General features: G+C 39.9%; 1 long non-coding RNA gene across 1 annotated transcript in view; it reads left to right on the plus strand.

The window, feature by feature from the left end:
• LOC116097524 overlaps nucleotides 1-13,881 on the plus strand; it is a 43,812-nt gene that overhangs the window by 8,031 nt on the left and 21,900 nt on the right. Inside the window, exon 3 of the long non-coding RNA XR_004121456.1 lies at nucleotides 7,718-8,068. This is a non-coding gene — a long non-coding RNA (uncharacterized LOC116097524). The remainder of the gene's footprint in view (nucleotides 1-7,717; nucleotides 8,069-13,881) is intronic.

Consider the following 13,881-nt stretch of genomic DNA (forward strand, 5'->3'; position numbering starts at 1 on the left):
GGGGGGGGAGGTGACCAAACCCAGGGTAAATCATGAACGTTATAAACAGGCTCTCTGCCACTGAGCAATACACTCAGCCTAATGAATTTTAATTATATTAACTAAAAGGTCTAGACCACTGTAAAATAGAGGCCAGGAGTCCCATGCTCTCTAAAACAACAGCAATAACAATAATTTTTTTTTCTGTTTGGATCCTCAGCGTGCAACTTCCATGATGAAATCGTCTATGAATAATATATGTTCCTCAAAGCTTTCTAGTATAGTTAAATAAAAAAGAAGGATTTGTTTAATATTGTTGGGATGAGTGCCATGTATACTGATGTAATGGGAAAATTATTCAGTAGCACTTCACTCTGAGAAAATACTCCTCACATTATCAGTGACTTACTACACCTGAGAGTCTAGAAAGATCTTACATGCTCAGAGCACATGACCTTGCTGCTGATTTTTCACCCTAAAAAGAATTATTTTGGAATACAATTGATGATTAATAGTGCTTAGAAAGTGAGTTTTCTGTAGCAACAACAACAATAAAAAGAGATAAAATTGGAAAGATCTACCAACTTTCTCCAAAGAAAACTAACATGCAAAAAAAAAAAAAAAAAAAAAAAAAAAAAAAAAAAAAAAAAAAAAACCATTGAAATAGATGCTCAGAGCTCTGCTAATGAGAAGTTACACTGAATGTAATTCATTCATTACATGTAGTTCAGCTATGGAATGCTAAGCACCAAGCCAAGCCATGATGGAGTTATAATTGAGTGAAGAGACATACAGATGTGTGACTCTGATGTGCTAAATACCTGCCCTCATCATGGGCTCTGGCTATGTGAAGTACGCAGGTGTCATGATTTGGCTATGTGCAGGTTACAGGGAACATTGGTACTTAGGTCTTTGTAGCACACTGGTAAATGTCTGCCGTGCTTAGTGAATGTGTGGTCATAGACCCTGAGACTCACTCTAACCAGTATAAAAAATGTTCAAGAACTAGGAATTTGTACCTCATTGTAATTGTTTGGGGTTTTTGTTTTGGTTTGTTTGGTTTGTTTTGTTTTGATGGTGGTGCAGGATAAAACTGGCTACTTCTAATCATTTATTTCTCTCATTCTGTGTCTTCATTTGCATTTGAGAAAGTCTTCAAGGCTTAGACAGGACTTGTTCACTCCAAACAATTTACTTCTATGAATTCCTTTTTGTGGACTTCACATCTCAGAGACACACAATAAAGACACCATTTCTTGCCAATTGCATGAACTTTGATCTTAAATGGGTCATGGGTCACTTTCAAACAAAGTACTAAATGTGAAGCGATAAGCAACTTCCATGCCTATGATATTACGAGATTCTATTTTTCACACAGTAGATACAATGGCATGTTTTTGTCTTTACTTTTTATTTAATGGCTATAATATGGACATGACTCAAATCATGGACAACCTAACAAATCTGTCAAAAACAGGTTTCCCACATTGCTTGAGCTGGTATCATATCTTTTCCCAAATAGATTAATGAGAAATTCATTAATATTAAAAATTTAATGACTAAAAGGCCATTTACAAAATTTACCTTAAAATTTAAAGAAATATAGTAGTCAAATTTACAAAACTGGTCACTGATAAAGCACAGTGTCACACATTGCCTGCCAATGTCACAGAAACTATTGCAAGAAGCAACTTTTAAATGATTTTATTTTTGTTACTTTTATATGCATTGGAATTTGGCCTGCACTGCACGCATGTCTGTGTGAGGCTGTTGCACTGCATGCATGTCTGTGTGAGGCTGCTGCACTGCACGCATGTCTGTGTGAGGCTGTTGCATTGCACGCATGTCTGTGTGAGGCTGCTGCACTGCACGTATGTCTGTGTGAGGCTGCTGCACTGCACGCATGTCTGTGTGAGGCTGCTGCACTGCACGCATGTCTGTGTGAGGCTGCTGCACTGCACGCATGTCTGTGTGAGGCTGCTGCACTGCACGCATGTCTGTGTGAGGCTGCTGCACTGCACGCATGTCTGTGTGAGGCTGTTGGAGCCCGGGAACTGGAATTGCAGACAGCTGTGAGCTGCCCTGTGGTACTGAGAAATGAACCCAGGTCCTTTGGAAGAACACCCAGTGCTCTTAACTGCCGAGCCATCCTGATGGCCCACAAGAAGTTATTGTGAAAACTTCAAGTTGGCCTATTCACTACTGTTTATATAACTCATAAGAATATGCTAAACATCACATGCTTGGCATTAAATTGCTAGAGAGAGTTTTTATAATAAGGCTAGTAGTAGAGCTTCAGTATGGAGATATGTAAATGAATTTCAGTCTGTGGTTGAATGTGTTGAAAGCCAGGTGGTTTTATAAATAATTGAACAGTACAAATGGTTTGAGTACAGCACCCAGGTTTTGGACTGTGTTCAACCCTCTATCCAAACCCTGGTCTTCTACATGCATAGCGAGCCCTCAGGGCTTCAGAAGACTAAAGCACTTTGGACTTTCATTTCATGAGAACTCATAAAGGCAAAAATTCAATAATGTGCTCTTAACACAATTCATGAATCTAATAACTGAAAGTTAATTATTGGAGATTACAGTTATAATTTATTTTAAGATACAATGGGCTGGTTTATGAATTATACAAACAGTAGTTTGGATAAATTGAAGCCTTTAAAATTGTCACTCTCATTATTTTCAGAAGAATATGCAGCAGAAGAAGCAAATGTATCAAACTTTGTCCTAGCAGTGACCAATTCTATAATAACAGTTAAAGCATCAGATCTCTCAAGCATAATCTAGATTTTTGACAATGGCTCTTCTTATTTTCCTTCTTTCTGGGAAATCCCTCAGTTTAATTCACAAAACTGTGGCCTGAATGGCCTACTCACAACTTACTAATTCTACTTGTGAATATATAGTTTACACAGCCTTACTCTACAGTGTGTTTGGAGTATTGACAATCACACACAAAAATCTTTCATTTAAAAATAATTTCTAATTTAACACATTCACAGTGATGTAAATCATTAACTGTTTGCCTATTCGGTAGAATTCAAGTCAAAGGTATTTATAATAGTTTTCTGTGGAGTGTGAGTAATCTTAGACCTCTGGGGGATGTCATCAGGTAAGAAAGCTGGGAAAGTGGATAAATATGCATTCCATGCTCTCCTAATGTGTAGTTCTCAATAGTGCTCAGAAATCCTGTCACAGTTAAATAGCCACACGTTTGAGGTTGACTGTCAAGTGTGATTCATGTCATGTCTCTTCATGAGACCCCAGTCTAACCAGCCTGCATCCTTTGCAGAACTCCTTGGTAGGTGAACTGCAGGTTCTGTAAAAGCCATACAAGTACCATGGTGAGCATTTCTTCACAAAATAGGACAGTTTGAACTCCTCATGATGAGAAGTAAGAAATGCTTCTCAGTTAGAAGGTTCAAAGATTTCCCAGTGATAGGAACATACTCCTCTCTCCAGGGTCCAGCCCTTTGACCTGGGTGGACAAGCTGACCCATGACTGACAGGCCAGTGGACTATGTGGGGTCGTGAGCTTTGCTCTCGGGGACTAAAACACTAAATTTTGTATGTTTCCAAGTGATGCTTTCTGGGAAGACAATATCAGGCTTGTATGACAGACAACCTTTCTCACTGAATTTCATAGTGAGTAATTCACCAGTGGGCAATAGATGAAGGCAGGGTACCATGGCCAGCCCTAGGATTTCCTAGTCAAAGGAAAAGGAAAGAAAGAGGAGGAAATGACAGTTGCCAACAGAAGAAAGGCCTGTGAAGGGGGTCACCATTGAAAAGTATCATTGACCTCAAAATGACCTTAAGTAGGACAATGCTCCACATGAAACGATGACTAACTCTCCCTCTCTCTCTCCTTCCCTCTCTCCCTCCCTCCTTCTCCCTCCCTCTCCCCTTTCTCTCCTCTCTCCCCACTCCTCCTTCTCACCTCTCTCCCTTTCTCACTTCCTCTCTCCTTCTCCCTCCCCCTCTCTCCTTTTCTCCTCCTCCTCTTCTCCCTCTCTCTTTCTTGTCAGGGTCTCATGTATTCCATTCCAGGCTGGCCTCCAACTCCCTGTATAGCTAAGACTGACCTTGAATTCCCTCGGGTGTTTGAATTATAGACAGGTACCACTGGCCCCACTGAAGTGTTGCTTGAGATCAAACCCAGGGCCTCGTGTATGATGGCCAAGCACTCCACCCACTAAGCTACACTCCCAGTCCCCAAAATCAAACTAGTGTGGAGCTTTGTCTTTTACAAAGTAAGTTGTCTTGTTACTAAAAGTAAGTTACTTTGGTGTACAATATGCTACCATGGGATGCATACAGATGATAAAAGGTTATCATAGCGAGGCAGGTTAAAGTATGTATCAGTCTACACAGCTTCTTATTTCTGTGTCTATTTTGGGGAGCATGAGAGTAGAAGGTATATATAATATATAAACTACATATACAAATATGAATCCTATATAGCAGATACGACATTATTTTTTTCTTTACAAAATGTGGGATTTTTTTTTTTTACTTTTTATTGTTTCTTTCTGAATTCACATCATACACCCCAACCCACTCATCTCTCCCTTCCCTCATACCTGTCCTTCACCCTTGCAACTTTTCCCCACAACAAAGAAAAAAATCTCCTTGTGGAAGCTATAGTGTGTCACAGAGAGTCCCACACTATATCCTTTTGTTCACATATCTTTGCTTGCAAATATTCATTGCAGCGAGTTGATGGTCTGGTGTGAGACTTCTGGCTTCTGCTATAGTATTAATAATACAGGAACCTCACTAGGATTCCTCTCAGATATCCTGTTGCCCTGTCTCATGGAAATCCCATAGTTCTGGATGTAAGGGCAGGCCCCTTAATGCAATCTAGCAGTTCATTAATGGGGCAAATGTTGGGGTAGGCCTACTCCAAGCCTGGGACCTGGGAAATATCTGAGCTGGTCAGTCTGCAGCTCTATTTACATCCTTGGGACCAGTCCATCCACAATCCTCACATCCAAGGCCAGCTCTACTGTGCTACCCAGATAAAGTGCGGAGCTTGCTCTCCCATGTGCTGCAGCAGGTGAGGGGTATGCAGGGACAATTTGCTTGCTTTCATGACCCCAGGGCCAGATCTCCACTTGCCACATGTAGTGAGGTACAAGGGGGGAAGAGGGTATCTCTCCCTTGTCCACACCCCATCACAAAGACAACTGGTAGAGTTAGGTCTCCCATGTTTGTATGGCTTAACTAAAACTGCAGCTGGCTAGGGGTGTAGTCAGCTCTCCTGATCTCATGTCCCTAGGGCCAGCTCTCCCATAGTGTACAGATTAGGAGTGGGCCCAGCTCTGCATAGCCCTAAGACATCAACATGTCCATAGGCAGCAGTCCAGACCAGGGCTGTCCGCCTGGCCTTTGGTGATAGCTGCTGCAGGGCCATGGGCCTAGACCTGGCCCCGCATGGCAGCACAGACTAGGACCCCAGGTGGTATCACCTGCCACTCACATCAGGCTGTTCCTCACTACTCTCAAGCCTCCAGTTCTGCTTCTCCTCACTGTCTGTTTCTCTCTTTCTCTTCTATTTCTCCACCACTTACTTGCTCCTCTTAGTGGCATTTGGGGGCCTCTGAGTGTCTAGAGTCATCTCAAGAGTGTTATGCCCAACTCGTATATTATGGTGCTGGGCAGGAGTCATCTTAGAAAATGGCCTCCCCTCACCCCCAGGTCTGCACAGTGCCAGACTAGTGCTTGTCTTAGGCTAGCCCCTTGTCCAGGCCCTCTGGCACCAGACTAGTAGCCATCTCAGGATCTCTTGTTTTCAGAGACCAGTAGGCTACTAACCATTCAGATGTTCATAGGTCCTCTCTCCTCTCTGCCACTTACTGATACACACATGACTCAGAAGTCATACCTGATGTGTTACCGTCCAGCAGTAACAATAGGGAAGGGTTTTCTGGAAATATGGAGTCAGGAGAAAATTGGCTAGCCATAATTAATCTTACCCATGTGGAAGGCACCTTAAAAATTAGACAGCACTCAAGAGGTATGGTCACCCAGCCATCTTGCATTTTTAATAAACTCTTTGTTACAAGCCAACAGGTAGAATAGGTGAAGCAAAACCCCTCCCCCAAGTTCATCAGCATATAGGCCCAATCAGCAGCTTCTTTGGTCTCTGTAGAGGTGGGACTTCCGATGTAACTGGAACCAGGAGCGAGGTGTGGCAAATAGCAGGAGGTGGGCAGAGAGGTGTGGTTATGAGAGGCAGGCGGGGTCTGAAGAATCAGCCCTCAAGGAGGGTTACACTGATGCCTCTAGGGTCAGGCTTGCAACATTCTTATTGCCTGTAGTCCTTATATCTTATATTAGATCTCTAGACTTCTCATCTTACAGATTTGCTACCCTTTCCACAGTATCTGAAGCTTTGCTAATATTTATTTTAAATATATATTTTTATTGCAACAACTAATTGTCTTAATATCTTTCCAGGTATACACGATTCTCTCTTAATGTGTATATGTGTGTGTGTGTGTGTGTGTGTGTGTGTGTGTAACCTATCTATCTATAGATAGATATCGCATAATTGGTTCACAAATAGTTAAAGAACACATGAATGGCATATTCTTTAAGATAGAAACTCAAATATACACCCTCAAATTTATTGAAGATTTGTAGCTTAGTGATTACATCACCTAATATTTACTATTAAATAAATATAGAAGACATGATTGCTTGACCTGCAGAAATTTATTGAGTTGCAGATATTGTAGGCATCAGTTGCTGGCAGTTTGAAGAGCTTGAAGTCAAAATGTTAGGGTGTAGTTTTGGCCAGCTTCAATATAACACAACAATTTAAACTTAGAGGAGAAGAAAATCATGTTTCAAAGATCAAATAATCAGAATAATCATTAGGCTAGTGCTATCTAGACCAACCTGGCCTTAAACTCATAGAAATCCACCTGCCTCTGCTTCCTAAGTGCTAGGATTAAAGTATGCACCATAACACCTGGCTTGCAGATGAAATCTTGAGATTTCAAAGACTGAAATACATTAAGTCAGGTCAACATAATTTTATGGTCAGATATGCTACTTGGCCTAACTACTGTTAGAATATATATATTTCTTCATTTATTATTTCTAATTTATTTTTCTATAGTTTCTAATTTATATTGAATTTATTTCATACGTGCATATATACATGTATATACACATATACACACAAGCACACACACACACACACACAAAGTTGAGGTTGAGAGACTTAGGAGACCCTGCGGCCATATTTTACATGTGTCAGACAAACGTCATGTACTGCCCCAAAGCTCAGTGACTAGTCCATGCTGCCAGAGCTTCTCTTACTCCCTTACTATTGGGTGTTAAACTATTAAAAAGGAAACAGAACAACAGAGCAACAGGAGCCCAGTGGATGGTCAGTGGGTTACTTTTCAGGTCAACGGTCAAATATTCAGTTTCCTGTTGCACGTTTCATTATTGTAGCATTCTGTTGCTGAGGCAACGTTTGTATGCAAAGGCACTCATTTCATTTTATCTTTAGCAAATGCATAGAGCTGTTATTATGATTTTGTTCTATAGATACAGATGGTCAGGCTCAGTGAACTTAAAAGGACTCAACAGAGGTTCATTTGAGTAATTACTAGTCGAATGCCTAGGATGTGCCAGAGACAGCTAGTAAGGAACAGCCGAAACTGAACTCAAATCTGGAAATTGAATCCACTGTCAAAAATGTTGTTTTCAGAATCTTTCTTCACAGAGAGAAACAGGCAACGGCTTCTATCGATTAGAGCTGGCATGGAGCGGAAGCATCTTGCCATTCCAGCACCATGCCAGCTTGCCCTTGGCAATGTTAGCTGGGAAACAACTGACTATCCTGAAGCACTAAGGATGGACAGACCTGCGAGGCAGAGCTAAAAGCAAGCCAGCCCAGCCCAGCCTCTCTTGCACTGGCCCTCCCTCTCCTGCACCTCACCTTCTCACCTCTGCATGTTTCTATTTGAAAAGCTGTGAGAAATAAAGCTGCTTCAATGAGAAGGATGACAGTGGAGAAGAGGAAAGGAAGAGGAGGGGAAGAGGAAGAAACCTGATTAAGGTAAGAGACAGCAAAAAATGCATGTTCTGAAAAAGCACATATGGCCACATGTGTGAAAGAGAATGTAGCAATTACTAAGAATGAGCTGGAGAATAGCTCTGTTTGAAAAGAACATGTTACATACACATGAAGGCCTGAATCCTCCTCAGAAAAAAAGAAAGACAACTGTGCTGGACCACATTGTTAATCAATACCATAACTACAGAGGTGGTGACAGGAAGATCCTCAGGGCTCCCGACCACCCAATTAGGTGAATGGCATTTCTGAGGATGTCATCCAAAATCAATATTAATATCCTTATTATTATTATTATTAAGTTATTAATAGATATTAGTTCCCTCTAACCTCCACATGTACACACACATGCTTATGCAATGTGTACACATACATATAAACACACATATGTGCACAAAATATTTATATCTAAATTAATGATAAACATAATTTAATGATGTATATATATATATATATATATATATATATATGTGTGTGTGTGTGTGCATGTGTGCTGAATAACATTTGAAAGGACAATCTGAAATATTTAAGAATTACTAAGAAGGCCAGGCAGTGGTGGCACATGCCTTTAATCCCAGCACTTGGGAGGCAGAGACAGGCAGATTTCTGAGTTGGAGGCCAGCATGGTTTATAGAGTGAATTCCGGGACAGCCAGGGTTATACAGAGAAATCCTGTCTCGAAAAAACAAATAATAATAATAATAACTAAGAAAACCGTATTGATAAAGGAATCTTGATACGTGACTAACCTATCAAATATTAAACCTCCTGTAATACTATCATCACAAAACCAATAGGAATAGGCAAGAAAGTAATGGGATCACGTGGAGAGAGAAGGAACAACCAAGTATAAGGACAGCCTTGCAGATGCTGGAGGACAACAGAGCTCATTCAATATGTACAATACAAATACAGTAGGCTAGTCGTGCAGAGAAAACTACAAACTTCAGTTCTCATCTCCACAAATACACTGAAATAAACAGATTTACATTTTAAAAGCCATTGGTTTGCATAATCAAGAATGTAGCAATCTTTACAATCCATTAAATAAACTAATAAACAGATTCTATATAATAATTTAAAAGACTTTTTGAGCAAAATATGTTAGAAGCATAATGATAGCAAATAAAAATATTAGCTTATGGGGCTGGAGAGATGGCTCAGCAGTTAAGAGCCCTGACTGCTCTTCCAAGGGTCATGAGTTCAAATCCCAGCAACCACATGGTGGCTCACAACCATCCGTAATGAGATCTGGTGCCCTCTTCTGGGGTATCTGAAGACAGCTACAGTGTACTTACATATAATAAATAAATAAATAAATAAATAAATAAATAAATAAATAAATAAGATTTAAAAAATATTAGCTTATTCTATGATAATAGTATTTCTGCATGACTTATGCTTATATGTTTAATCTCCATTCTGTCATATGAAATGTGAACCTATTTCACATGATGAGTGTTCAGCCCTAGATTATACACAAATAAAAAGAAGATGGAATTTGAACCTGGACAGTCTGATCCACAAACTGGGCATTAATCTAAATCCCTTCCTCAGCCATCCACTGAGGAGGAAAATGTATGGATAACAAATATGGCCACAGGGTACAGTGGTTTTATATAGGCAACACTGACAGCAACAAAAGACAAACAGCCAATTAGACATTGAGAGATGACTTCTGTGGACAGCTGATCCCTAGAAGAAGAAATCCAGTGATGATTGTTATAGCCAATACTCATAAGAAAAAAGTTTACCCTGCTGAGCAAAGGCAAATGAAAGCAGCAGGCAAATTACAAGACATGCTGAGACTGATTGTAACCATATTTCCATGCCACCGGTAGAAACCTGCAGATGAATTAGCCATCTTACTGAAGATGTAACAGATGCACATCCTTTTGCCTAAGATTCTCATGTTGGAAATTCAGAGAGCAAAGACTGACATCTTTGATAAGCTCCAGAGTAAAACTTCAGAAACATAAAATTTAACTACAAGGGTATTTGTCACAATATTGTAAAAAATGATATATTATTTTACTAGAAATTATTGGTGTTCTATCTAATCTATAGAATATTATTTGTTCAGAAAAAAAGAGTAGATTCATGGTTATTATTTGGAGGGTCCATGTATTATGTAGTAAAAGATAACTGCCAAATAAAGTATAGGATTGCCTCCCATTTTAAAAACTCAGAAAAAAAGGAAAGGGTATTAATATTGATATTGGTTTATCCTGACAGTGAAATAAAGCAAGGTTGGAAAGAGGGGAGGACCGCTGTCCTGCCTCCCACCTCTACAGGTTGGAGAGAGGGGAGGACTGCTGTCCTGCCTCCCACTTCTACAGGTTGGAAAGAGGGGAGGACCGCTGTCCTGCCTCCCACTTCTACAGGTTGGAGAGAGGGGAGGACTGCTGTCCTGCCTCCCACTTCTACAGGTTGGAGAGAGGGGAGGACCGCTGTCCTGCCTCCCACTTCTACAGGTTGGAGAGAGGGGAGGACCGCTGTCCTGCCTCCCACCTCTACAGGCCTTAGGCAGATACAGAGTATCCCACTTGAAAACACCAGCTACAAATAAATGCTCGCCTATGCAATGAGCATTAGAGAAGATACACAAAAACATGAAGGGTATTGAGCAAGGGTAGAAGAAAAAACTTTGTTTTGTTCTGCTTTGGATTGTTTTATGAACAGGACTTCTTTTTTTTTTTTTTTAAGATTTAATTATTATTGTAAATGAGTATACTGTAGCTGTCTTCAGCCACACCAGAAGAGGGCGTCAGATTTCATTATGGGTGGTTGTGAGCCACCATGTGGTTGCTGGGATTTGAACTCCCGACCTTTGGAAGAGCAGTAGGTGCTCTTACCCGCCGAGCCATTTCACTAGCCCATAGATTTATTTATTTTTTTCTATTTTTTATTTTTTTGGTTTTTCAAGACAGGGTTTCTCTGTGTAGCCCTGGCTGTCCTGGAACTCACTCTGTAGACCAGGCTGGCCTCGAACTCAGAAATCTGCCTGCTTCTGCCTCCCAAGTGCTGGGATTAAAAGCATGCGCCACCAGTGCCTGGCCAGGACTTCTTTAAAAATAAAAAGAAAAAAAAAATCTGTTAAACTCAATCTAATGATTTAAAGCTTAATGCCACATTTTAAGGAAATAAAAAATCTAGTGAATGATTCAGGACTTTTTCTTCTGCAAAGAGCAATCTATTTGAAAGAACTCACCAGGGCAGTAAGGGGTCCTTCTAAAAACAAGCCCTGTAACCCTATTAGTTTGGTCTGCCTATCACTCTTCAAATGTTTTCTATAGTTTTAGTTCTGAATTAAAAGCTTTGCTTTTAAGGGAATATGCAGTCCTGGGATTATTGTTATTATAGCAAGCATTGAGGAATGAGGTTAGAAAACACATCTGATGCCTCTATGTTACTCTGAGTAACTCAGTATATGCTATGTTAGGTGTCTCTCAGATGGTGTGTGTGTGTGTATGCAAAGGGTGGCAAGTGAGGGGAATAGGTCCTCTTCACCCACTGAGTGGGTGTAGGGACTCCAAAACAGGTCATAGCTTGGTGCTAGGTTGCCTTTATCATGTTGTCTGGCTGAACAAAACTTACTTTTAAAGATTTATTATTTTTAATTTTATATGTGTTTTGCCTGTATGTATGTGTGTATATATATGTGCATTGCATGCATACCTGGTGCCTGCAGAAACCATAAGAAGACACTACATCCCCTAGGACTAGTTAAGGACTGTTGTAAGCCACCATGTTGGAGACAAAACCTAGGTGCTCTGTCAGAACAGAAAGTGCTTCATTAATCACCAAGTCATCTTCCCAGCTCTCAGTTCAAGCTTTTATGTGCCAAAATTATTGTTTGCCAGTCTCAAGAATATTGCGTGTTAGTGGTTGTGTTATAAAAGGGTACTGTGCTGTGAAGAGCCGGTTGTAACCATCTATCTGTATGTTGCTATCAGAAGATAGACCTTGAGCACACAAAGCAACAGATGCTAAGATGCTAAGAATAAATGTTGCACTGTTACACTATGGCCAAACAAGCAGGTAGACAAACAATCATATAAATAAATAAATAAATAAATAAATAATAGTAATAAAAGTAATGGATAAAAGGAGAAATCATTCCCCTATAGAAGACAATGTTATAATATCTGATCTGACTGGATATGAAGGAGCAAGAAATATCTGGGAGTTGTTACTAGAGGCAAGCACATTATCCCAGTAGGGGGTGGTGGTGAAGTAAGGACTATGACTAGAGACTCTGGCAAAGCAATAACAACATAAGTTATTAAATAGTTACAATCTGCTTGGTCTGCATAGTACTATTTGTATATGCATGCTTTCTAAGCTGACCACCTGGTACTGGACACCAAAGGTAGGAGAGCATTGCTCCCATGAGGAAGACCTCTCCCACTCTCAGCCTTTTTCAGGACATACTCTCTCACACACACACAAACATACACACACACACACACACACACACACACATACACACACACAAATATACAAACACACACACACACACCAATTTCTTTGAAAAAGTAAGAGGGCACATGGGAGGGGCTAGAGAGAAAAATGGAAGGAGAATGAATTAATTATAGTTTCAAATAAAAATGTAAAAATTAAAACTTAGAGTTATGAACCAATAAAAATAAAAGTTGTATAGAAGCTCCATTTCTCTCTTAATAAGTATAAATTAAAACAGTGGAGTTGGGAGGAAAACCAGATGAAAGAAGAGGGTTGGGTTGATAGGAAATTATAATTGGAGAGTAATCATCTTATGGATATGGATGAGGCTGTAGGTGGAGGTACCACTCGTCTCTCTCATCTCAACTTCTAATGTGAAGTGCTAATTGCTTTAGAAGTAAGAGTTCTGAATAGCAGGTAGGTATGTTTTCTCAGGGACTATAAGTAGCGAATTTCAACACCTGATGAATCATGTTACTTCTCATCTCACTTAACAAACCCTAAGAGGCAGCAAAAACTCTCTGTGGAGGATTTGCTTCCCTCAGTGCAAAGTGCTTGAGATGGAGACATGGGCAAGAAAATGGAGCAGAAAGATCAAGGAAGAGAAACTATAAAGCTGTCATCACAAATAGCAGTGTTCTCTGGACTAGGATAAGAGGGCTACTGACCTCAGTGCTTGTCTTTCCTTCGGTAGAAAAGCAAACCATCAGAAACTTAGAGATTGAAATTTAAAAGAGATAAATATTAAGTCTCTAGATTGTTAGAAACATGAAGAAAATTCTATACTGGGTGATGTGTGTGTAATAGAACTGAAGCAAATACTACAATAGACATAGAGTGGGCAGAACTTGCTATAGTATGATATTATACTCCTGTTTCTGAAAGAATACCTCAGGGGGGTTCAGGAAATGAGTTTCTGAGACTCCAGCTGTGAGTGGTAACACATGATCATCAGCCTTGTTGTCTTTTAAATGTTGTCTTGCATACAGAGCAACAGGGAGCATGCACTTTGGTTGATTTTTATGTGTAACAGCTTGTTCCTAAATGGACCTAAGATAGCTCTAAAAAGCACTTAAATTTGAACAAGAATATTTAAGTTAGGAGTATAAATTAAGAAGAAAAAAATTCTGGATTAGGGGAGTAATAAACACTAAAAATATGATGCAAAAGACTCATTATGATACTTGCTAAACCCAAAAGAGGCCAGAGATTGGTCACCAAGCATCTAACAGTGATCAAGAAAGAGACAAGATGCATCAAGCACTATTGTTTTTTTTTAAGATATTTTCTTTATTTACATGTCATGTGATTTCTCCTTTCCCAGTTTCCCCTCA

This window comes from Mastomys coucha, unplaced genomic scaffold (genome assembly GCF_008632895.1).
Source record: "Mastomys coucha isolate ucsf_1 unplaced genomic scaffold, UCSF_Mcou_1 pScaffold19, whole genome shotgun sequence".
NCBI classification, from domain to species: domain Eukaryota; kingdom Metazoa; phylum Chordata; class Mammalia; order Rodentia; family Muridae; genus Mastomys; species Mastomys coucha.